This window comes from Aythya fuligula, chromosome 3, assembly GCF_009819795.1.
Source record: "Aythya fuligula isolate bAytFul2 chromosome 3, bAytFul2.pri, whole genome shotgun sequence".
Lineage (NCBI taxonomy): Eukaryota > Metazoa > Chordata > Aves > Anseriformes > Anatidae > Aythya > Aythya fuligula.
The window spans coordinates 95,030,921-95,044,198 of record NC_045561.1 but is presented as its reverse complement, the minus strand read 5'-3'; the positions used below and the strand labels follow the sequence as shown (position 1 = coordinate 95,044,198).

Here is a 13,278-nt window from a genome sequence, read left to right as displayed (position 1 = left end):
TGATACATGTATATAGATACTCATGGCTTTACATACTCAGTAGAAATCATCAGCACGTGATCTTGCATCTGAATGCTGAACAAAACCAGTATTCAGTCAACCAATAATGAAGGGATATTGCCAGATGGATCCTGCCAGGTGTTAGCAATTAATTATTGATATATTTGGGGAATATTTAAAGGGATATTGAAATATAGAGTAGTCTTCCTGCATGAGATCGCTGCATTATATTGATGGTTGCTGATTATATGAGTTTTCCTTTTCTGCCTAACACAAAATGTTCAAAACAGATCCTTCTGAAGAAACCAAAGACATGCCTTCTGGCAGGCTATTATGTGGCCTGTCAAAATCAGGGTTTGAAGATGATTTCAGGTTGTGTTTTAAAAAGGAACAATAACCACACAGAAATGTATTTTACATTCTCAGCTTATTTGCAAGGTTTTCTCTTCTCTCTTGTTTAAATGTGTATTTCAATATGAACCATGAGAAACTAATATAAACTTAAGATAAAATTTACAAGTGCAACTTCTTGTTAACAATCTGATTATGTTTTTAAAGTGCTGAAGGACAAATGGAAATGCAATTTAACCAACCTATGATTTACAATATATGATGTAATAGTTCAGCTGACACCACTACAGATTGATGCTGTCTGTTTCACAGAGTAGGGACAGCAGTAGAAAAGCCACCATAGAGGCTTTTTCATACTTTACTGGTAATGCAATGTTTGTCAAGCTTGTCCTTGGTACTGTAGTTCATTCTTTGCCAGCTCAATTTCAGAGTCTCGGCTGGATGGAAAACAGCAGTGACAGTGGTTTTTGTGATATGAATATTTGTCTATAACATCTAACCTGTGGTAGCTGGGCATAGACCACCTCATAGGTTTCCAATCAAATTTAGAACTGATATAGTGATGTGACCGAATGAACTTTAACACATTTCATTTTTGTTACTAGCTGGTAAAACCAATGAATTTTATTTTATTTATTTATTGCAAGACCTGAAAGTGCTCTTTGAGCCTATCTCTACTTCAATGTACCTTTGAAAGAATGTTAAAATAGTTAGGGTGAGACACAAATTCCACTTCTTTAAGAAACAATCTTCACAGCTTTTCCTTTCATTGTATCTTCTTTGTGCAGAAGAAGAAAAGGTGGGATTCGTTTCACCTAATCTTGGCATCTAGAATTTGAGAAGGCTAAGCCTAACCTGGTAAAATTTGTGTTCTTTTTTAATAAATAGAGAAAAATAGGCACATCTTATAGATGTAAATAATTAATTAGACCTATCTCATAATCCTCTTTTACACTGAAATGATTTTCCTTCTGGATCTTTACATTGTCTATGTAAGGAGTCCAGGAGATCTTACTTAGTTTTAGTATATTTTTTGTACTTTCATGTGGTGAATTATTTTATCTCTAGATAACTTGAAAAAAAAATCTGTATTACCTCAAAAAGAGCTCACAAAACGTTTTGTCTCATGTTATGCTGCCCATGAAGGAAGGATTGTCTGTCATTTCATCATTTTAAACCAGTTCATACCTTTCTATAATAAATACAACAGAGAGAAATTATGAGGTTCATACTCAAATCATATTCAAATTTGGTGGCTCACATTACAGGGAGGGTCAGGCAAGAGGAAAAATTCAGTTCATCTGTCTACACATATATATCTGCACAGATATCTCCCAATAGAAAGATCTAGGCATCAATTTCTTTGTCCAGTGAGATTTTACATGCCCTAGGGTCTCCTGTGCAGGATCTCTCTACAGTTCTTCAAGGGCATGAGTCTAACATACACCCCATGTCACATCTACAGATATACCTCAGGGTATCTCAAATGACCATAGATGTTTTTGCAGTTAAAATTAAATCTCTAGGTAATATAGCCAGTGGAACCTAAGGAATAATTTATCTAAACCTAATTGTAATGACTGTGTGATTGGTTGCCCTAATGTAGGCATCCAGTAGGATGCCCAGTATTATCCAAGATATCTGCAGGTGGCTAACAGGTAGAAAAGAGGGCTTATGGGAGGGCTGTGACCTTCTGGTGCACAATTCCACTGAGAGGCTGGATATGGTCAGCTGAACTGCTTTCAAGGATCTTCTGAATTTATTGACTTAGCTTCCATTGGCTTTAATGAGGTGTTGAGCTCCCAGCATGGGAGTGAATAATGACATATAGACCCCTAACTCTGTTAACCTTTAGCCAAATTCTACTCTTGAAAAAACTTTTTAAGGGTGCCTATTAATTTCCAGACTTCAGAGCTCATGTTCCACGCTTTCCAAATCACATTAAAACTGAAAAGGGAATGGACAGAATCAGAAATAGTATTGTCCCCTATCTACTTGTTCAAGCTAGGAAAACAATTCATGGGGTTTTATGTTGGTGCATCACAGCAAAGGAGCTAGAAACCCACCAGGCATCTGGAAACTCCCCAGGCATAAGAATTTATCTAGCAGGCACAGAGTCAACACAGCCAGCTTTCTCATCATCCTCCCCTTTTTAAAAATAAATGAATAAATAAATAAATGACCTTGTCTGTGATAAAGTGGACATGGACAGCACACTGCTCTGCTCCAATGATTTCTTGGCAAGATTTTAGCCCTCCGGGGCTCTACCTAACTGTAGCAGCTTGACCAGTCCTGAAGTTCTCTTGTAATTCTGAAAGTTTAATTACATATAGAATGCATACTGATGTCTGTGTTTAAAGCGGCCTGAATATTTGCATCCTAGAGGGCCATTCTGAGTGTCTTTGAAGTCTCAGTGAACATATTTAGAGAGAATAATATAATTCTTCCTATAAGAAAGCCTTCAGCGCTCTCTTTTTGAGCCTCAAGACTCAGAAGGAGAAGGTGTGATATTTGGAGCTATTTAGTCTAAACTAACTTCCGTATGACAACATCTCGAAAATTAGGGATGTGGCATCAACAGGGTGATTCAGAGAGTAGAAATGGAGAGTTTAGTATGGCTGTACCATCAATGGGGAGATTTAGGAGTCCCTGAAAGATACAAATTCCACTCACATACAACAACAAAGACCTTAAATAACTGAGTTTGAGATGTGTCACTCCTTGAAGCCTATGTGACTAAATCAGGATTGAACATTTGCTGCCTGCGTCTATTCCATTGTTTTAATGAATAAAGCTAATTGGATGTTTCCCTTTTTATGGCTGAAGGGGGAAATGAACTTCTGAATAAGTGCTTCTTATCTAGGTTGTATATGAAAGTCACCTGAGCTGAGATCTTTTGTTGCTGCCAGCAGATGCAGTGGTCTCACTCAGCTACTGGGTTCCTCTTCCCTTCCTGCTCCTGTCTCCCATTTTTCAGTTTGCCTTCTCTTTTACCTGAGCTCTGGCACTCAAAATAGGACAGGAACTTTCTTTTCACAATAGCAGATCAAGTCTCTCAATTTTACCTATCGTAAAATACACACACGTGCGACTGTTCCTTCATACTGAGACTAATGGGATGGAAGAGCAAGTTCCATATTATTAAACTCTCTTACTCTCCGAAAGGGTCACATCTAAACAGCTTGCTGGGAATGGCCTTTAGTCTGTGCTAAATTCCTAACTAAGCCAGGCTATAGATAGTCCTTCAATAGTACCCCCCACTACGGCTGTATTCATCCACTGTGCTACCACGTGCAATGAAATCGTGGAAGCAGAGGAGAACAAACAGCAGAGTACAATTCTTCAGCTCATTGACTCACTCTTTCTGCTTGACTTACTCTCTTCTTACAGGCTTTGGCTTTTTTGATTTCCACCCTGGAACTGGTTAAACAAATTCTCAAAGGAAAATCTGTATTACAATTTCTGGTCGCAGGTACATTTCTGAATGACTTACTGAAGCTCAGTCTGCATTTGGCAGATTGCTAACATTGTAAAAATATATAGCTTTATTAAAAATTCCGCTATTTAGTTGTTGTAATTCTTTTTTATTTCTCAATGTCCATGTTTTTATTTCTGTGCCCATGTCTGATTTAATTCTGTATGTATGCAATGACAAAGCAATTTATCATTATCTGTAATATTGTATGAAATGACATTGCACACTCTTAAAGGTACCTGGCAACTGGTCCTGAGAGTGTGGTCATGCCATCACATAGTGAAGGTCATTTGCACTGATTACACAACTTTTTCCTACCTTTGCATACTTGCCTTGATGCAGAGAATAGTGTTCTTACTTCAATGCCCCATAGACCAGTAAATCCACTCTTCATTATCATACCACCCTGAACAGAGTCAGGAACCGAACCTACAGAATCACAGAATCACAGAATTTTCTAGGTTGGAAGAGACCTCAAGATCATCGAGTCCAACCTCTGACCTAACGCTAACAGTCCCCACTAAACCATTTCCCTAAGCTCTACATCTAAACGTCTTTTAAAGACTTCCAGGGATGGTGACTCCACCACTTCCCTGGGCAGCCTGTTCCAGTGCCTCACAACACTTTCAGTGAAGAAGTTCTTCCTAACATCTAACCTAAAACTCCCCTGGCTCAACTTAAGCCCATTCCCCCTCGTCCTGTCACCAGGCACGTGGGAGAACAGGCCAACCCCCACCTCACTACAGCCTCCCTTGAGGTACCCATAGAGAGCGATAAGGTCGCCCTTGAGCCTCCTCTTCTCCAGGCTGAACAAGCCCAGCTCCCTCAGCCGCTCCTCGTAGGACTTGTTCTCCAGGCCCCTCACCAGCTTCGTCGCCCTTCTCTGCACCCGCTCAAGCACCTCCATGTCCTTCTTGTAGCGAGGGGCCCAAAACTGAACACAGTACTCGAGGTGCAGCCTCACCAGAGCTGAGTACAGGGGGACGATCACCTCCCTAGCCCTGCTGGTCACACTGTTCCTGATACAAGCCAGGATGCCGTTGGCCTTCTTGGCCACCTGAGCACACTGCTGGCTCATATTCAGCCGACTATCCACCATCACTCCCAGGTCCTTCTCTGCCTGGCAGCTCTCCAACCATTCCTCTCCCAGCCTGTAGCTCTGCTTGGGGTTATTGCGCCCCAGGTGCAGGACCCGGCACTTGGCCTTGTTGAACTTCATGCAGTTGACCTCAGCCCATCGGTGCAGCCTATCCAGATCCTCCTGCAGAGCTTTCCTACCCTCAAGCAGATCGACACACGCACCTAACTTGGTGTCATCTGCGAACTTACTGAGGGTGCACTCGATGCCCTCGTCCAGATCATTGATGAAGATATTAAAGAGGACCGGCCCCAGCACCGAGCCCTGGGGGATGCCACTAGTGACTGGCCTCCAACTGGACTTGGCTCCATTCACCACGACTCTTTGGGCCCGGCTATCCAGCCAGTTTCTAACCCAACGAAGCGTGCGCCAGTCCAAGCCAAGAGCAGCCAGTTTCTTGAGGAGAATGCTGTGGGAGACGGTGTCAAAAGCCTTGCTGAAGTCAAGGTAGACCACATCCACAGCCTTTCCCTCGTCCACCCAGCGCGTCACTTTGTCATAGAAGGAGATCAGGTTCGTCAGGCATGACCTGCCTTTCATAAAGCCATGCTGACTGGGCCTGATCACCTGCTTCCCCTGCAAGTGCTGCATGATGACTCTCAGGAGGATCTGCTCCATGAGCTTTCCTGGCACTGAGGTCAAACTGACAGGCCTGTAGTTTCCCGGGTCTGCCCTCCGGCCCTTCTTGTAGATGGGCGTCACGTTTGCTAGCTGCCAGTCGATTGGGACCTCCCCCGATAGCCAGGACTGCTGATAAATGATGGATAGTGGCTTGGCCAGCTCCTCTGCCAGTTCCCCCAGTACCCTTGGGTGGATCCCATCCGGCCCCATCGACTTGTGCACATCTAAGTGCTGTAGCAGGTCACCAACCAGTTCTTCATGGATAATGAGGGCCACTTCCTGCTCCCCATTCCCTTCCACCAGCTCAGGGTACTGAGTATCCAGAGAACATCCGGTATTGCCGCTAAAGACTGAGGCAAAGAAGGCATTGAGCACCTCCGCCTTTTCCTCATCTCTTGTAACTAAGTTTCCCCCCGCATCCAGTAAAGGATGGAGATTCTCCTTAGTCCTCCTTTTTGTGTTGATGTATTTATAGAAACGTTTTTTGTTATCTTTAACGGCAGTAGCCAGATTGAGCTCCAGATGAGCTTTGGCCTTCCTAATTTTGTCCCTGCACAGCCTCACTACCTCTTTAAAGTCCTCCTTAGTGGCCTGCCCACTTTTCCAAAGCTTATAAACCCTCTTTTTCCTCCTAAGATCAAGCCACAATTCTCTGTTGAGCCAGGCCGGTCTTCTTCCCCGCCAGCTCGTCTTTGGGCACGTGGGGACAGACCGTTCCTGCGCCATTAAGACTTCCCTCTTGAAGAGCGCCCAGCCTTCCTGGACTCCTCTGCCCTTCAGAACCGCCTCCCAAGGGACTCCACCAACCAGTGTCCTGAGCAGCTCAAAGTCAGCCCTCCGAAAGTCCAATACAGTGGTTTTACTGGTCCCCTTCCTGGCCTTGCCAAGAATAGTGAACTCCACCATTGCGTGGTCACTCTGCCCAAGACAGCTCCCGACAATCACGTCCTACACCAGTCCTTCTCTGTTTGTGAAGAGAAGGTCTAGCGGGGCACCACCCCTGGTAGGTTCACTAACCAGCTGCGTCAGGAAGCTATCTTCCACGCTCTCCAGAAACCTCCTAGACTGCTTTCTCAGGGCTGTGTTGTGCTTCCAGGATATGTCAGGGAAGTTGAAGTCCCCCACGAGTACAAGAGCTGACGATTTTGCAACCTCTGTCAGCTGCCTGTAGAATTCCTCATCCGTCTCCTCATCCTGGTTCAGCGGTCTATAGCAGACCCCGACCAGGACACTAGCCTTGTTGTCCCTGCCGATCCGAACCCAAAGGGACTCGACCTTGTCATTCCCAACCTCGAGTTCTACAACCTTGAAAGACTCTCTAATATAGAGAGCCACACCACCACCCCTTCTATGCTGCCTGTCCCTTCTATAGAGCTTATAGCCAGGCATTGCAGCACTCCAGTCATGAGACTGGTCCCACCACGTCTCCGTGATGGCAACCAAGTCGTAGCCTGCCTGCCGCACAATGGCTTCCAGCTCCTCCTGTTTGTTACCCATGCTGCGTGCATTGGTGTAGATGCACTTCAGCTGGGCCATTGCCTTATCCTCCGGCCTTGCCATTGTTCCCCCTGGCACAGCCCCAACAATCCTAGCTTCAGCCCCATCCCCCTTCCTACCTAGTTTAAAGCCCTCTCAATGAGCCCTGCCAGTTCCTGGCCCAGGATCCTTTTTCCCCTAAAAGATAGGGAGCCGTCTGCGGCCATCAGGCCAGGTGCTGAGTAAAGTGCCCCATGATCAAAAAAAACAAGATTTCTGCGTTGGCACCAGCCCCGGAGCCACGTGTTTAACAGGTGGGCTTTCCGTGTCCTCTCTGAACCCCTCCCTGCCACCATAGGGATGGACGAAAACACCACCTGCACTCCCGCTCCATCTACTAACTGACCCAGTCCCCTAAAGTCCCTTTTGATAGCCTTGAGGCTTCTCTCTTCGATGTTATCACTGCCCGCCTGGACTATTAAAAGGGGGTAATAGTCAGAGGGGCGTACCAGGTTAGGAAGCTTCCTGGCAACGTCCCTGACCCTGGCCCCAGGGAGACAGCAGACTTCCCTACGGGTAGGGTCAGGCCGACAAATAGGGCCCTCTGTTCCCCTAAGAATCGAGTCTCCAACAACAATAACCCTCCTGCCTTTCTTGGTGGAGGCAGTCCTGAGGCGCGGAGTTGACCTCCTCGCCCCAGGCATCCTCCTGGGAACATTTGCTACCTCTTCCTCACACACCGGCCTCTCAATCTCTAGGGCCTCAAACCTGTTGCGTAAGGGCACCTGGGAAGGTGGGGCCGGAAGGGGAGGGCATCGCCTGCGATGTTGAGCAGGGACCTGTTTCCATTCCTCCTCAGCTCCCAGATCCCCTCCCTCTGCCCGACGGGGACAGGGCGGGGGGTCCGTCCCCATTTGAGGAGTCTCACCTCGGCACCTCCCCTTGAGGCCCTGCAGGGAGTTACTCCAGAAGTCTATCTCCCGCTCACACTCCCTTATGGCCCTCAACCTCTCCACCTCCTCCTTGAGCTCCGCCACCATGCGGACCAGATCATCCACCTGCTTGCACCTCACGCACGCAGTTTCTCTGCCTCCCGCCGATGGCAGCAACAGGCTCAGACACTCCTTGCATCCGGTGACCTGAACTGCTGCATTTTTTAACGGGTAGTCGGTCTGCGTGTGTACCGACTTTCTGGAGAGCGCGCTGTGCCTGGTGGCGACCATTATCACCTAGTTACGGCTGTTGTTAAGGAGGTGTTGTTTGTGTGTAGGGGGAGCGCTCTGCCCTTCCTGCGCGCCCTGCCTGCGCGAACTGCCGCGCCACTCCCTTCTGACGCGCCACGCCCTGTTTGCCCGCCCTGTTCGCCGCGCTCCTGGTCGCTCGCGCTCCCTAGGGGCAGCTTTTGAACGGCTGGGGAGGGGGCGCTGCTGACTCCGCCTTCGCCTCGTCAGCCTCCCTCACGAGGGCTGCCGGGTCCTGGCGGCTCCCTCAAGTAGGCTCGATGCCGGAAAAAATTAGCCCTGCCTGGCCCGATCCCCTGCTCCGCTGCAGAACGCGTCTGCCCCGGAGCCGATCGCCTCGGCAAATGAACCTGTGTGATAGTGTGTAGGATGGTATAGAGTCTCTCCAGTTAAAAATCCAATGCATTTTTATCTGACACTGAAATGGGATATAGTCTAATTGAAATCACAGAATCACAGAATTGAAGGGGTTGGAAGGGACCTCAAAAGATCATCAGATCCACCCCCCCTGCCAAAGTAGGTTCCTTAGAGCAGGCTGCCCAGGTAGGGCCTTGAATATCTCCAGAGAAGGAGACTCCACAGCCTCCCTGGGCAGCCTATTCCAGTGCTCTGTCACCCTCACTGTGAAGTTCTTTCACATGTTGGTGCGGAACTTCCTGTGCTCCATCTTGTGGCCATTACCCCTTGTCCTGTCCCCACAAACCACTGAAAAGAGGTTGGCCAAATCCCTCTGTCTCCCACACCTCAGGTATTTATACACATTGATGAGATCCCCTCTTAGCCTTCTTTTCTCCAGGCTGAATAGACCCAGGTCTCTCAGCCTTTCCTCATAGGGAAGATGCTCCAGGTCCCATATCATCTTTGTGGCCTTCCAATCTAAATGATCTAAGTCGCAAGAAGAGTACTGATGAACATGACTGTAAACAGCCAGTTTTGTCTTCCACCTTTTTTACCAAGTGAAAAAATGAGAACAACAAAATAAACAAAATCAAAAACAACCCCCCAACAGTAAAACTGCTTTACTGTGTATCACACAATTGACAAAATCTAAAGGCAGCTTCATATTATATCACACAAGTCACGTCTTTTCTGTAGTCATCATACTCAAGGTGCATTTTCAACAGACGTTTGAACCATGCTCCATGACAGAATCTCTTCTTTTGATACTTTTCCTTTAAATTTCCCCCCAAATTTTAAAGCTTTCATGCTTTTGCAGTTGTGCACAAGTTATTCCAAAGACAAGGAGCCTTCTCAAAATACAGCTGTCCTATTGCACCAGTGTTCTGTCAGACAAGTTAATTGCATAACATTCTATGGTTTTGTGTTGTTGTTTTTTATCCCTGACTCACCTAATACCATGTAGAAATTAAACAGTAAGCAACAAATATCTGAAGCAGTAAATAGCAAATGGAATAATATAAAATTAATTCTTATCACATTTATAATTTGTTCAATGTATGTACATATTGAGAATAATGCCGGTGACATGTAAATGTAGAAGAAGTTTATTTAATGAATGATTAGTAAACAATTCACCACTGTCTCTTTCATTACCTGAACTAAGATTCAACAGAAATATACCACAGGTAGAAATACAGATACAGAGAGCAGTGAAAGAATATTAAACCAATATGCACAAGACTCATATTGAAAAGGCAATTTTAACTTAGGCATTCATTTATTTTTGAGTGCTTTGCTCAGCAGTCAGGCTATTGTTGCTATTGCTCTTTCTACCAAATCGACAAGAAAAAAATGTCTACCTTTTATAATGTAATTTATATACATCCAGTGTATGCATTTTGTGGTAGGATTAAAATATATTTTTAAAATCTGAAAATCCACCTTGAATTATCCATGTTGTCATGGAAAAAAAATGAATGTAGAAAGTCATGTTTAAACCATATTTGATATTAAGTCGTTTGATATTTTTTAGCTGAAAATGCTTTGACTTGTAAGTTTTAGAAACGGACCAATTTTTAAAATTAAGAAAAAAAAAATAGTTTTATCTGTCTCTGATATATACAAGTAGAATAAACCATTTTCCCCCATGTTTTGCTTTTTGTGTTTTATTTCCCCTGCTATAATTTCAAGTTCCACCTGCAAACATATCTTGATATACAGTGTATATCTTGCTATATTCCATAAGCATTGATGTAGCTTTTTTTACTTCAAGGCATTGAATTATTCCTGATGAGAATCAAAACTATTGCATGTAATTGTTTTGAAATTCAAAATTTAGGGGGATGGTTACATCAGATGATCTTTGAGGTCTTTTCCCACCTTAAGGATTCTATGATTCTGTGTAGTTTTATGAAACAGGATATATGTTACTCTGAATAGAGGTCTTAAAGTAGAGTAGAATGAAATAAATTACATTAATTTTGCTTTAGATAGTAGGACAAATGACTACACTTCCACAAAGCATTATTAACAAAATGACCAGATAACAAGAAAATTTAGACTCTCAGGTAGAAGAGAAAATATGACAGTAAAACAAACATGTTATTAAGATAACTTGATTTGGACATACAAAGTTTCCAAAGAAAAGATGCCTGAAACTATAGCAACAATAATTGGGAACCTTTGTGTCATCTTATTGAAATTAATGGAGACACCTGTCTCGTAGATAAAGCTGATTAACTTTCACATTAACTAATGTGAGAGGTTTATCAAGCTATATTTGTAAAGAAGGTTTGCCAAAATAGCATGAAATCAATCAATGCATAAAAACACTCATCAAATGTCCACTGAAGCCAATGGGAAACTTTACAGTGATTTCAGGGAGCTTTACTTCCAGTGTTGAAACATAAAGGTCTTCACAGAGAATAAATACTGGTACTAGAATCCTTATTTATTTATTTATTTGCTTTGCAAGCAACAGTACACAATTACACTGTAGGTTGACTCTGACACTAACTGCTCGTCTGTTGACTGGCATTCCAGATTTTCAAGAAATGGTTCTAATTATGCCAGTACACTCATTTGTACTTTTACCACTGATTCACCTGCTCCTGGTGTGACACTAACATCCCATAGAAATGCATGGTAGCAATGACTTCAATGGCTGCCTCCCTGTTTTTCTTTACAAAATGGATTGTTTAGCATTGCTTGTGTTTGGAAATTCAGCTAATAACAGAAGGGATAGTTAAAGAACTCATGGTTGGCTTGCAGGGATGTTTGCATTTGGTAACACGATTAGTGAAGCATATATATAGGAATCATTGAAAGTGAATATAAAATACAAAAGCTATAAAAATTAACAGATATTTATTGATATGCGTGTATAAGTTTCTTCGGTTTATGTGGCAAGGGCTTGGTAGCAGGGGACTGTAAGGGTGGCCTCTGTGAACAGAGCCCAGCAGCTGCCCCATGTCAGCTCAGAGCCCACTCCAGGTGACTCCAACGGGGACCTGCTGCTGGCCAGAGCCGAGCCACAGAGTGATGCTGGGTGAGACTGTGGGAGAGCTGATTGAAGGAAGGGAAAAAATGGTGTGCTACAGAAGCTGGGAGTCGGGAGAGAGAAAATATGGAGGGAACCAGCCCTACAGCCCTGAAGGTCAGTACAGAAGGAGGGCAGGAGGCGCTCCAGACACGCAGCAGAAGCTCCCCTGCAGCCTGTGGAGAGGCCCCTGGCAGAGCAGGCCGTCCCCCTGCAGCCCATGGGTCCCACATGGAGCAGATCTCCACAATGCAGCGCCCTGGTGGAGGAGCCCCCAGTGGAGCAGGTGGATGTGGCCTGGGGGAGGCTGCGGCCCATGGAGAGCCCCCACAGGAGCAGGTCCCAGCCGGAGCTGCAGCCCGTGGAGAGGAGCCCACGCAGGAGCAGGGTGTCTGGGGGGAGTTGCCACCCATGGGGGACCCGTGCTGGAGCAGTTTGCTCGTGGGGGATGGACCCCGTGGTATGGAGCCATGTGGGAGCAGTTCTTGGAGAGCTGCTGCCTGTGGACAGCCCCTGCAGGCTCAGCTGGGGAAGGATGGCATCCCGTGGGAGGGACGCCATGGGGAGCAGGGGCAGGGAGTGACCATGGAGTCAATGGCTGACCGCAGCACCCATGACCCATTTCCCTTTGCTGCTCGCAAGAGAGGAGGTAGGAGAGGGTGGATGGGAAGGGGTCAGGGGGGAGAAGTATGTTTAGTTTTATTTTAGTTTCTCACTGCTGTAGTCCACAAATGATAGGCAGTAAATTACATTAATCTCCCTATTCTGAGCCTGTTTTGCCCATGACCATAATTGTTGAGTGAGCTCCCTGTCATTATTTCAGCCCTTGAGACCTTTTCATCATATTTTCTCCCCTTTTTTACTTTGAGGAGGGAGAGTGAGAGAGAGGTTGTAGTGGAGTTCAGCTGCATAGCAGGGTAAATCCAGCAGAATAAGATAAATATGCTGCACTAGAAAGAGCAAATCCACTGATACTTAAATAAATAATTAATCATTACTGAAATCTTGATTTTTTTGCTTTATCTGATTTAATAAATTATGTAGTGAGGTCCAAAAGGTCACTTAAGGCAGTATAACTGATGTGTGGAGCTGAGCCTGGGAAACTAAAGAAAATTATAATACATTGTTTGATTAGTTTCTGTCCTGATTTCAGCTGAGATAGAGTTAATTTTTCTCCTAGTAGCTGGTATGGTGCTGTGTTTTGGACTTAGAATGAGAATAATGCTGATAACACATCGATGTTTTAGTTGCTGCAGAGCAGTGCTCACACAGAGCCAAGGACTTTTCATCTTCTCATGCTGCCCTGCCAGCGAAGGGAGTAGGGATGCTCAAGGAGCTGGGAGGGGACAGCCAGAACAGCTGGCCCAGGCTGGCCAAAGGGACGTCCCATAGCATGCAGCATCTTGTTGAGCAATAAAACTGGGCAGGGGGAGCACTGCTTGGGAGCAGTGCTGGGAATTTGTCAGAGAGTGGCAAGCAATTGCATTGTGTATCTCTTGCTTTGTATATTCTTTTATCATTATTATTATTCCATTCC

The 13,278-nt window shown here is 45.1% G+C and overlaps 1 long non-coding RNA gene across 1 annotated transcript in view; it reads right to left on the bottom strand.

The window, feature by feature from the left end:
- Positions 1-4,193: 4,193 nt before the first annotated feature.
- Positions 4,194-13,278, bottom strand: part of LOC116488108 — a 120,672-nt gene continuing 111,587 nt past the window's right edge. The window contains exon 3 of the long non-coding RNA XR_004253131.1: positions 4,194-4,255. This is a non-coding gene — a long non-coding RNA (uncharacterized LOC116488108). The remainder of the gene's footprint in view (positions 4,256-13,278) is intronic.